The sequence below is a fragment of the Sciurus carolinensis genome, chromosome 5 (genome assembly GCF_902686445.1).
Source record: "Sciurus carolinensis chromosome 5, mSciCar1.2, whole genome shotgun sequence".
Classification (NCBI taxonomy): Eukaryota; Metazoa; Chordata; class Mammalia; order Rodentia; family Sciuridae; genus Sciurus; species Sciurus carolinensis.
The window spans coordinates 73,531,551-73,544,199 of NC_062217.1; the positions used below are offsets into that span (position 1 = coordinate 73,531,551).

Below are 12,649 nucleotides of genomic sequence, written 5' to 3' on the forward strand. Positions count from 1 at the left end.
GATTCTCAAATAGACATATGGAGCACTGAAATGGAACTGAGTGTTTGGAGCTTGGATGGAAAAACAGGGATAGAGGAGTAATTTGGTAGACACTCATATTGAGGTGATATTTTGATGCTGCAAAAATAGATATCACGGAAAGAGGAAGGGAAGAAGGCAAGATACGAGAGAGTGACCATATAACTTATCTTCCAAAATGGGGTACTTTTAAGAGAAAAAGTTTTGATAATCAAAATTGTGCCAGTGCAATAAGCTATACAAAGATAACACACCAAGCCAGCTGGGGTGTGTTGACACTTCAGAGAAAGAAAATCAGCTGTGGAGGCTCTCTGGAATTAGTGATTGACAAAGTGGAAATTTTGGAAGGACTAGGAGGAAAGATACTAGGATTGAGTTTTGGTCTCAGAGCTCATTCTGAGTAGGGAGTCCTGGGTAATCACCCTGGGTTTATCAAACAGAGCTAAAAGACCTGGTGAGGCTATTCTATGGGTCCTGAGGAAGACATATTACAATAGCCATGGTACTTTTAAAAGTCTCCACCCTTGAAGTAGTATCTGCTCTTGAGAAGCTAAGTCTTACTTTTTGTTCAACTCTCTGCCACCTAAGTTTTTCTCACGTTAGAAAGTACTTTCTACACTGAAACATCACTGGGCTCCTCAGAGTATCCTGGGACAGTTTCATGGCTCTGAACTGAGCACAGATGAATGACTGGCTGTTTCCATTTCACAATTTGGATTTACAGGTATTGGTTGTATTGCTTCTCATCATTACTGAAATTGAAAAACCTTTTTAAAGTTTTTGTGATTTTGGGTAAAATTGGATTTTACAGTCTGTTTACGACCCTAATATATCTTATATTGAGAAAAATTATAAAAATAAAGCAAAACACTTGCTCTTGTGAAATGTCTTCTGTGTTTTATTTGGTGCAGTTTGAACTGAGAAGGTAAAATTGTGTTAATTAAAAATTGTCATGAAGATATTACTTCTCACGTTATCTTTCCTAACACAATGTTGTATTCATTGTTTAACTACTAGCACCTTTCTTTTTGGGTGGTTGCTTTTAAACTCAACTGCTTCTTAGACCTGGGTCAGTGTGACTCTGGAGGAATCGTTTTTTTTTTGGCTAAGGTGGTAAATCACTTTGGCCCCAGATGGTTCTGGAAACCTCCCAGGAAAAGTTCCTTGAGCCTCTGGGCAGCTCTCTATCTTCCTACTTGCCCTGATTGGGTAATGAATGCCACTCACTCAGATGAAAACTTTCAAACAAAGTAGTCAATTTAAAAAAAAATCATTTTCCAGTTTTTTGGTTATCAGAAAATTAGTCCCACTGATTTCTTTCTGCTAGCTTATATCTATTATGCATCTGCTAAACCAAATTTGCAAAAATTGAATGTAAAGCATTGGTCAATGGAGGGCTTGTGTGTGTGTGTAAAAAAATCACGTAGAGGTTTGCAATATTCACAATGTGTCTGATTTGTTGGGAATAGGTGTGTGTTTAATTTTCTAAGTAAAAAATTTCAAAAAATATTTCCTGCCAATAAATATTATCCAAGGTATGTAATACCAAAAGAATCCCAAAAGATGTCTTACAGGAGATTTAAGTAAGTTACATTTTCCTGTTTGATTATGAAATCATATAATTGCAGGTGTGTTGAACTGGGGAAGGATTCTAAAGTTCATGTAATCATTTGCCTTAACCTATCCAGTGAGGTACAGAGGCCTAGAAGCAGTGGAACTACTGTACTCCCACACTGGTGACCAAATCTGGTCCAAAACCCAACCATTGGCATCCCAACTCCATGCTTTCCCCCACTACGTGAGCAGCATGACAGGTGTCTCCTGATCAGAAAGCCAGAGCACTTCAGAGAACAGTTGTCTGACATCACGGGTGATATGTGAGCCAGCTGCATGGCATATGCTTTGTGTTCCTTAGAGAAAATTTTCAGAAACTCAACTGCTTGTGGGCGTAGGGCACATTTTTAGATGCATAGGTCATTCAGAAATGGCGAAGAGGCTCTTCAGGGTCACAGACCTGGCTTCAACACCTGCAATTTGTGCAGGTGACGAGTGGATCTTTGATGAAAGGTAGAGACATTTATGGGAAAGGAGGAATGTAAATTGTTCACTGTGCAAATATTTACCTGAATCATTTTTCCTTGGCAAGAGGAGTATTTAAGCAGGATCATCAGTTTCTGTGGTGTGAATTCCCTTGTAGTCTGATCAGTCTTGTCCAGCTTCCTTCAAAATACTGTGCATTGATAGATGACACCATGTTCAATATACATTGCTCTATTGTTAGCTATGTGTCCTGGAGTTGTATTTTTAAATCTTGAATCAGGACCAGCTTAAGTGCTTATGTGGCCTATGAAAATGAAAAGTAAAATTACGCATTCTGGATGTGTAAAATGGATGATGATCTTGACCATGTGACTAAGGAGATCATCATGGGATAAAACTGGAATATCTTCGGAGGGAATTCTGTGAAAAGATTTAAAAAGTGATGGACTTCAATTATTCCTCTATTCCTTCTATTATCAAATAAAGATGACACCTGAGGTAGTCAGAAGAGACTTCTATTATGAGTCTACAGTTTTCCTATTGTTAAATTAAAAAGTCCTTTTAGCAGAATATTATCCTTAAAGAAGAAGGGGATAGTAAACACTATGTACCTGAGGACCCCTTTCAGTTCCCCAAAATCTAACCAAGTCAAGGGAACAATGAGAGCAAGCCTGGGCTAGAAAGTCCAGATACAAATTATCTTGAAGGACACTGGGTTTTCACTTATGACAATAGGAACTAGGGGATGTTGGTGTTATCTGTAGAAAGTTACTTGTTTGCACATACCTGGACAGTTGCTCTTTGAGAGGCAGCTCATATTAACTAACTTAGCAAGCTAATGCCGATGATGTCACTGTTTCTGCAGCCTGACATACAGAACCCCTTTCTCAATAGAGACTGGGGTGGAACTGAGGGTATTCTGGAGAGAATAAATGTCACTCATCCAGCCAGTGGTCACTGAGCCAAACTCAGTGAGGGAGGGAAGGCACCGCTTGGTGAAGCAACTTGAGGGACAGAGATGCTCGATCTTTACCATTGCACTCTTCTTGGAACAGTCACCGATGTCTGGTTAGCTTTCCCCAGTAAGTCATATGACTCACATGCCTCTTCTGTGCTCTCTTTTGGTCTCTTTGCAATGGACCCCACTGCCCTGGCACAACCAGGCTGTGGACATGACACAAGGTGATGCTGAAAGTTTCAGTGTGCTGTTTGTGTTTAAATTATGCATTTCATTATAGGAAATATTTTGAGGCCCAAGTTCCAGTTGGTTAGGAATGGTATTAGATGTGTTCATAACCCTACTGTTTAAAATAAATACATGCACTAGTGTTTGGCTCTAAAATAATATTTGGAATGGTTCCTACTCTTTGGATGCCAGTGAGTAGAAAAAAATACACTGCCATGATACACAAGAGAGAAATTTATTAAGTCTCCTTTTTCCATTTTGATTCTTTGGCCATATGAGTTTTAGGGAGGGAATTTTTTATTTATGACCACTAGCTTGAAGCTTGACTGCTGTTTCCAACAGTGCAGTTGCTAAGACATCCATATGCACTAGTGAACTGAGGGATGACATCCATAGAGCAGACCTCAAAGTCTTCTAACTTAGTATAAGTTTCTAATGGAAAAATTTTAAATATATTTTTGTAGAATTAAAGCAATTTTACTGCAAAGGATTTGAGGATAATCCCTCAAATTATTTAGGAGCAATAATAATTTTTTTCTGAGGATTGCTCAGGCACATGGAAATGGACAAAGGCATTTTGGAAATACTTTCTGGCTCCTGTCTCACCCTGTTCTTGACTGAAATACATTTTCAGAATCAAAGACCCCCACTCCCTTCTATTTTTGTCATCTATGAATTGTCCTTAACAATTTCCCACAGCAATTTAATATGATTGAATTAACTCCCAGAGGAGGGGATAGGTATAAGATGAGGGAGTATATAAGTGAAATTATACTGCTCAAACAAAAATAATGTTGAGCTTTCCAATGAGTTCTCATTGAAATGACAATGTGGTCTCTGAACTCAATTGAAATAGTTTGGTGATTACAAGCAGATTATTTGGATTTCGTATTAATACCTATTTGTGTTTATGCACATTGTTTAACCTCCTCACACTTCAGTTCCCTGATCTGTAATCTGGGGAATAGTAAGATCTATCTCATAGGACTATTATCAGAATTAAATGAGACAAAGTACTTAGTTTAAAGCACATTTACATTAGGATATGGACCTTGTAAAAGTGCAGTAGAGAGTATTTATATTATTATTACTATTATTACTGATAGTTATTCATACTATAATCACTGTAAGATTATCTGTCATAGTTTTTTATGTAAATCATGGTAATTATCACCCAGTCATTCATTCAGTAAACATCAGAAACATACCAGGTATCAGGTTAAAGACTAAAGAGATAAGAAATGAAAGGCACACATTTATATTATGTACTATATGTATATAATGAAGATACATTATAAAATATCAAGATGTCATGTGTGCATATACACATATATACACATAATATATTAGCTATGAATATATGATAAATATACAAATAAGCATATCAAATATAAACTTCTTATGTCTGACTCAAAAGCACTGACCTATCTGTTATATCCTTTACTTTTTGTCATATAGCAAAATAAGCTTTCAGTGTAGGGCATTACTGACACAAAAATACTGAATGGCCCACAGCCAGATGTCCTATTTTTATCATTTAGTCTTATGACTAGTATTGAGGACTCAAATGAGCTTCAAATGAACATGTTCATCATCAGCTATTGACAGGTATTTTGACTTTATTATAGGAGCCAAACCAGAGAGGACAATAAAGAAAGTGCACTATTTTTTTTTTTTTTTTTTTTTTTTTGTAGTTGGATTACTATCATCTAGGAGTCATTTAGCAAAAGGACAATGGACACATGGCTTTATTTATAGCAGTCTGTAAGGAAGGAATGCAGCCCATTGCGCCTTCTTCCGCAGCAGTTTAGCTACAGAATTATCCCTATCAGGTGGAGGATGCATTAGGCAAATACAGGATCATTCTGGAATGTAGGCAAATTGATTTCTAAATGGGGTAGTGGGGGGAAGTGCTGGTTAATTAGGCAGTGCTGTTTTCCCTGGGCAGTGATGTTTTCAAAAGTTGGGAAAATTCAGTGCAAGCAATTTTTAAAAAACACATTTCTTGAAATAAGTATCGTCATTTTTACATTGTTCTGCCAATTCAGAGACCTGGAGCTAAAATTATCCTAATGATTTATACCACTGATACTTCCTGCCATGTGTGGGTAATGCCCGGCCTGTTTCAATTGCACTTCTCTGATGGTATCACACTTATACCCTTCACTCTGAAATAAACATTCCCCAAAGCTCTCAAACAGATAGTGCTCAGAGCTTTCCCCTGGGTCCTCTTTTGAATTAAATCAATTAGGGGAAGGCCATATGTTCACCATATGTATGTCAACTTGCCAGGGATTCTTAAACGAAAGGGAGAAAGACATTTAAAAAAAAAAATCACAAATCACTTGAAAACACACAAACTGAAAAAGAATTAATCAACCAACCAGTTAAATCTCTATTTATGTAAGTCAAAGAGTTGATTAAATTTAGACAAGATAATGTATCTCCTGATGGTCATTATGTATCATACTTCTTTTTTTCTTTCTCATATGCAATTAATTTCTCAGGCAGTATAGGGAATCAATCACTCTTTATCAAGTTTTCTTCACCTGTTTATTCACTTTGAAAAAGCGAAATGATTGCCAGGCCAGTGGTAGTTATCTTAACAAGGTTCTTCTGAATTCAATAATCTATAGAATGATATTTGATGAATATTTTGGCCATCCTTCATTAACTGGGTTAGAAATCCAGTTAGCTATATCCTGATTCTGGCACGTTAGAGTTAGGGTGTGCAGAACAGGTATCTTGGTCTGATTTCTTCATTGTGCGGATGCTGTTATTCAACTTTGAATCCCCTAAGAGTATCTTATGTGATGCTTGGCACATAACAAAAGTTCTATACATAGGCAGCTGGATGCATGGTACACACCTGTAATGCCAGTGGTTCGGGAGGCTGAGGCAGGAGGATTGTGAGTTCAAAGCCAGCCTCAGCAACTTAGCAATGACCTAAGCAATTTAATAAGACCCTGTCTTTAAATAAAATATATTTTTAAAAAGGGCTAGGGATGTGGCTCAGTGGTTAGGCAACCCTGCATTCAATCTCCAGTACCCAAAACAGAAGTCCCAATTTTCAAAAAATTGGAACATTAAGGAAACTGGGAGAATAGGTCTTCTGACCCCTGAACATTTTGCTTCTATAGTTTGAAACCATCTCCTCCGTAGGCCCCTATGTCCTTCGGTATTATTTCCCCTATCAAGCACAATGTTCTCACCTTGGCATGGAATTCATCATATCAGCTCAATTCCATCTCCCTTCTCTCCTTCACATTTCTTAGATGTTCTTGTGTTCCAGTCCATATGTTCTCCAAATTTACCATCATGTACCCTTTGTTTCTGCCTTTGCTCAAGTTATTCCAAACCTTCACATTGATCATCTTCTCCACCCATCTCCACTTTTCCAAATCTTGTCTGCTTGTTAGTGAGACTAAGGGTAAATTCAGTTGGGGGTAGAGAACTGTGACCTAATTTGTTTATTTATTTATTTATTTTAAAGTTGATGGCAAATATCTGAGGTGATTTCCAGAAGGGTGTCAGAATTATATTCTTGAGTAGGTGTAGTGAGACGAATTTGTAACCAGCATTGTAGGAAGTGGAGGTACCAAGAATGTAGGATGAAAGGTTCACTTGGGCTCATCCCTGTGCGGGAATTATTTGTAAGACATCCTTATTCTTCCCTTTCCTCTTTGGCAACTTTTCACTTTGTCTATTCTCCCAAATGTAGTCAAAATTGTTAAGTATTTTAGTGGTATACTTCAACCAGTTGGCTTTGCAAAGATCCAAATAGTAAAAGGTTTTTCTTACTTCTTGGTTCACTCCAATAGTTAATGACAGCAGCAGCAACAACAAAGTGACAACAATACATTTTTATGCAGTGCTCACTAGGTGTCAGGGACTACCTTAGGACTTGTGTAGTTTGATTCTCATAATTTTTGGAATAAATACATTATTCCCATTTTACAGATGAGGAAACAGAGACATGGAGAGATTAGGTAACCTGCCCAAATTAAACAGTTAGTCAATGGCAGAATGAAGATTCCAGTCAGTTGGTGTGTCCTTTCCACTGTGAGGCTGACATGGTCATTGGGGTATAGTTAGTTCTGCTTCTACTTGTCCCTCTTTAAATTTCTGAAGAAATAAACTTGTTTCTGTCTCTTCTCTTTATGGGGTGTCTGAATTGAAGAGTCCTTTTTAATGACAAACTTAGTTTGTAAATAATTTCTTTTTTTTGTAAATAATTTCATCATCAAATATTCAGTCACATTAAATATTGTGCTTTCACGCTCCACTTTTAGTATTATGAATTGTTTAGGTTACCATTCATGATTTTGACCTTGTATTTTTCCACTCTTTTCCTCCTCTTTCCAATTCCTTTGTCTATTGAAAGTACCTACAGCTCTGCACAGCTCTACTTTGGGCAACAATCATCATGAAATCCAGGTGAACACTATCTCCTTTTTCTTCTTCTGTTTTTTGCGGTGCTGGGGATTGAACCCAGGGCCTTGTGCTTGCCAGGCAAGCGCTCTACCAACTGAGCTATATCCCCAGCCCTATCTCCTTTTTCAATATCCCTGCAGAGATCCATAATGACTATTTGTAACTAGAATTTATCTCATTAATTTTTCCACAGTATCCTCTAGATATATGAGATCTACCATTTACATCTTGAAAGAGAGATTTTTGACTCTGCATAGGTACAGAAGAATCTTGGGGGAAAAGTATACAATAGAATGTTTCCTACTGATATTGGGGTAAAATCATGTGTGTGGTATGTGTTTGTGTGTGTGTGTGTGTGTGTGTTTGTGTGTGTGTCCCATATATTTGTGTTTTGGCAAAGATCCTTGAGTTATGGAAAACATTCAGTCACCATGACAATTATAGAAATACTTATTGAAAATTAGAATGAAGACAATGGTAGTAAACCTGGGCAAGGAAAGTATGATAGTTTTGATTAAAAAAAAAAAAACAAGAAACAACTGTATGAAGAAAATTGACAGTAATAAATGCTAAACCATTTTGGGAAGAAGAATCACATATTTTAGAGAGAGAACCACTTATACTTGACGAGGACATAGATTCAAAGAAAAATAAATGAATGGAATGGAAGTATCCCGTTGCATCTTATCTTTTGATATAATAGGAACTAAGCAGACAAAATGAAATTAACCCTTGGGAACTTGGAACTTTGTAAAAAGGTTTCTTGGAACTTTGTAAAAAGTGGGTTTCTTGGAACTTTGTAAAAAGGACAAACCATATGGTAAGGAGTACCTTTGTGACAACATAGACTCCGATCAAACTTTAAGGATTATAAATCCTCTTGTTTCATCTCATCATTTGATAAATAGCTGGAATGGGGAAATACAGCATTGCACAATTAAATGCTATATATATGGCACATATATATGTGCACGCATATATATCTTCCTTAGTAGCATCTAGATTTGGCCCCTGGAAAACAGAACATGGCGCTACTCCAAGATGATCATTAATCTGCCTCAGTAGGGCAGTCTTCTCACATGGGGGCCCATCTATAATTGGTCGGCTGTAGTAATCTGTCACACCATATGGGGAAGATGAAATAAGAGACAGAACAACAGAGGGACCCACATAACCGGGAATTCTGGGGAAAAAAAACCAAAAAAACAAAACAGAAAAGAAGGAAGCATCGCATATCAGCTGTCCACATAGTAGGAGAGGTCAAATAGTAAATTACATGACCATTGCTAGTTCTTAGAGTCTGTCATACAGACATGGAGGGGAAGAGAGAACTAGTTGGGAGAATAAATCAGTGTTTCTGGGAAGGTACCAAGTTAAATATCCTTTCTGTGGGATCTTTCAGGGGCCTGTTGAATGTGAAAGAATAGGGCTTCTTTTTTATTTTTGGTACTGGGGATTGAGCTCAGGGATGCTTAACCACAAAGTCACATTCCCAGCCCTTTTTTTACATTTTATTTTGAAACAGGGTCTCCCTAAGTTGTTTAGGGCCTTGCTAAGTTGCTGAGGCTGACTTTTAACTTGTGGGCTTCTTGCCTCAGCCTCCTGAGTTGCCAGGATTGCAGGCATGCACCACCATGTCCAATAAGAAGAGGGCTTCTGAGGCCACTACTATTCTATGTGCAAATGCCTGCTCTTGTCGCATAGGTGGTGAAGAGAAGGTCTATACAAGGTAGGAGATAAAGTCATGAGCATGTCCCACAGTTTGTTATTATGATGGTTCATGAGTGCTATGCCTTTTGGGTCCAGTTTTCATTCAGCCTTTCTCTCATCCTATGCTACAACCAAACCAAACTCATTTACTCTTTAGAGTTTGGATCTGTCTGGAAGAGGAGGAGATGACTGGTTGAACGTGTAGTTGGGTGGTTTGGTAGAATGCATGTGTGAGTGAATAAATACTGCAGCAACTTCTTATAGTCAGTCAGCTGGCTAGCACAAATGCCAGCAGCAGAGAGTTTATGTCTTGAAGCAGCAGAGTGGGGCAGTAGTAGTGAGGTAGGCAAAGTTGACAGATAACAAAAGAGAAAAAAAGACCCTATGGGGGAAATTGTGTGATTTTCATATTTGCATTGGAACCTTTCCCATACATTCTGTTTTTATGTGCAGAATATATTTTTGGTTATTTAATAAATGGTTTTCCATTAGCTTTGAATATTTTAAAACAGCAACCAAAAGTACATTTTAATGCAACTTTCAGGACTCATAGAACTAACAGGTGTTAGGAAATACAAACAGGGAAATTGCTACAACCAGACACAATAACCAGTATGGCTGTGAACATTCCATCCATCTTCTCAAGGTAAGACCACGCGCTAGGATCAGCTCAGCAGTAGCAAAGACAAAGAAAGGTTTGGTGACTGGGGGAAAGAGAAAAGAGAAAGGTAACAAACAAAAAACAAGGAAAAACAAAAACCACCCTTCTTTGAACCTTTCAGGAAAAGGAGCTCACTCAGCAGGTGGGACCTCAAGACTCAGAGAGCAATTGCTTTGTGAGGTTGCAGGCTCCGGCAACAGGAAGTGAGTGCGAACAGACACTCTCCTCCACATAAACACACACAGACTTAACCCATGGTTGAACTTCTGCCCTTGAGTGACCAGAGCCATTAGGATACAGGTCAAAAGGTTGTAGAGTGACAGAAAATAGAGCCTTATTGAATGAAAGAGAAAATGAAAAATTCTTTTGTGTGTGCTTCCCTCTGTGGTTGTCTAGCTATTGTGATGTCATAATGGAGTCCAGAGTGGGAAAAAGAAGTCCCTGATTTATCACAGTCTGAGGAAGGCAGCCGGAAATTCAGTTAAGCACTGCGGGGGAAGAAATCATATATGAAAGACCTACACAAAAGTGAGCTTCACTGCTTTTAACGGGGCGTGCAGAAGAGGTTAGTCCCTGGTGGTAGTAAGAAAGTACTTAGGAAAGCAACATCAGAACATTCCTCTCCCCATTATGTGCAGGATGGAGAAAATGCAGATGTAGACACACCTCTGGCTGACCCACTGTCTTCTCTATGGGCATCTCCAAGGCACCCTCATCACCATTGGCTAGGAAAAATTTTTGAAGCTTAAAGTTGTACAGTGTGGGAGCACATTCAAAAACAATAAATGAAAAAAAAAGAACATAAATACACATGCATAACTTATTCAAATACATATATACAAATCAACTGCAAAAAAGCTGTAAAACATGAAGCGTACCTGGAAGATTGTTTAACCTACAGATATGTATAGGAACTGGGAATTATCGGCCTTGTTTAGCACTTTTTACCCTTTTAAGCTCTAAGTACATTTGAAAGTTATGGATGGTTCTAGTTCTTCCAGAGTGTTTCTTCATGGTAAAAAAGAAAAAAAATTAAAATAATTCTAACTATTTAAATGAGGATACAAAAGAACAGTCTATGTTCCAATCCAGCTGTGATTCTTTTGGTAAAGATAACATTGGGCAGGAGGAGGAAGAAAAAAATTATTTTACATTGGTGGTTGTTGACTTCCAAAATGTCTGATTTTATTAGAAATCTCAATTTCTGTATGCCTTCTATAGGTTGCATTTTAACTACATTATTTTAACCTTAATATGTGAGACAAACAAATTTTACACTCAAGATAATCAAGCAGGTTTTAGGGAACACATTCTATTGTTATTTTTAATAAAGTTTTCAACAACCTGCCTTAGAGCATTTGTGATTTTTGCGTCTTATGGCCCCCCCATGTAAAAGCTCCCCGAGCTCTCAGAAATGAGGTTTTAGCTTCTTACAAATGCTGAGTAGCCAAACACCCTCCTGGGAGATTGATAAGTCCTATTAACCTTGTTGCATAGATGGAAATTCAGAAACAAAGTGACCCTGAGGATTAAGAGGAAGTCAATGTCAGCACCAGGATTAGAATTCACACTTGCCTGGTTTCTCAGCCCATGACCAGCTCCCCCATGGATCCCAGCATTGTCTCCCTCTGTGAGTGAGGGGACAGGGTGTTGCCAAATGTTGAAAGGATCCTGTTATTCTCAAGCCTCTGCCTTGCAGGAAGGTCCTTCTTTTTAATAAATTACAGAGCTGGGAAGTAACTCTGAAGTGATTTATTCTAATCTCCTCACTTTATAAGTGAGAAAAAGGCCATAAAAATGCTAGAAACAGAGTAAGAATGCCCAGCTTGCAGTAACATAATAGGGGAGGCAAATTGGTGTGGTGGAAAGTGCAGGATAGGATAGGATTTGGAGTCTTGGGTTTGAAGCCTGGCTTTGCCTCTCATTGAAACTTAGTTTCTTTCAGAAAGCAATATCATCTCTAGTGTTTTATAGAGATAAAATATGCAAACCAAACAAGATGTCATGAATACTTCTTACATTTTTTACCCACCCATATTTTTATCTTCTTTTGTATTATAGCTATACAATTTCTGTACATGAGAAAAACAATAGTCAAATGTGTCTACTTTAGTATTGAATCCCAGGTCGACGGGATTTTGTGGGACTTTAATCTTGGAAATTTACTGAACCCAGTGTCAGGAATTGAGAAATGAATACGGCCTTGAGCAGTTCAATGCATTGAGCTCAGAGGTGCCTAGGACTCAAGGTACTCACAGTGGCATTCTCCAAGGTTAGAATTTGAAGAGTCTCACCACTCCACACTGACCACCACGTCTTACCAGCTGTGTGCCTATCTTGGCTTTAGTAAACTCCAGGATTCCCCTTTACTCCCTTATCTCCCAGACCCCACGATCTCCCCTGCTCCCCCGCTCTGATCCAAGAGAGCTCTGCTTCTCTATTTCCTCCTCACTCTGTCCTCCAAGGCCTAATTAATTCAGCAGCATGCACAGTGTCTGCAGATATATCACAGGCTATGCAATATGTGTTTGACTCCCCAAGTGGCAACCCCCTCACCTTGGCTGATAGCTGAGGTTCAGGGGTGATAGGAGATGAGCTAG

At 38.3% G+C, this 12,649-nt stretch overlaps 1 non-coding gene across 1 annotated transcript; it reads right to left on the minus strand.

The window, feature by feature from the left end:
- Positions 1 to 7,714: 7,714 nt before the first annotated feature.
- Trnaa-ggc (transfer RNA alanine (anticodon GGC)) lies at positions 7,715 to 7,788 on the minus strand. Its single transcript has one exon. It is a non-coding gene; the product is annotated as a tRNA-Ala (tRNA).
- Positions 7,789 to 12,649: the final 4,861 nt, after the last annotated feature.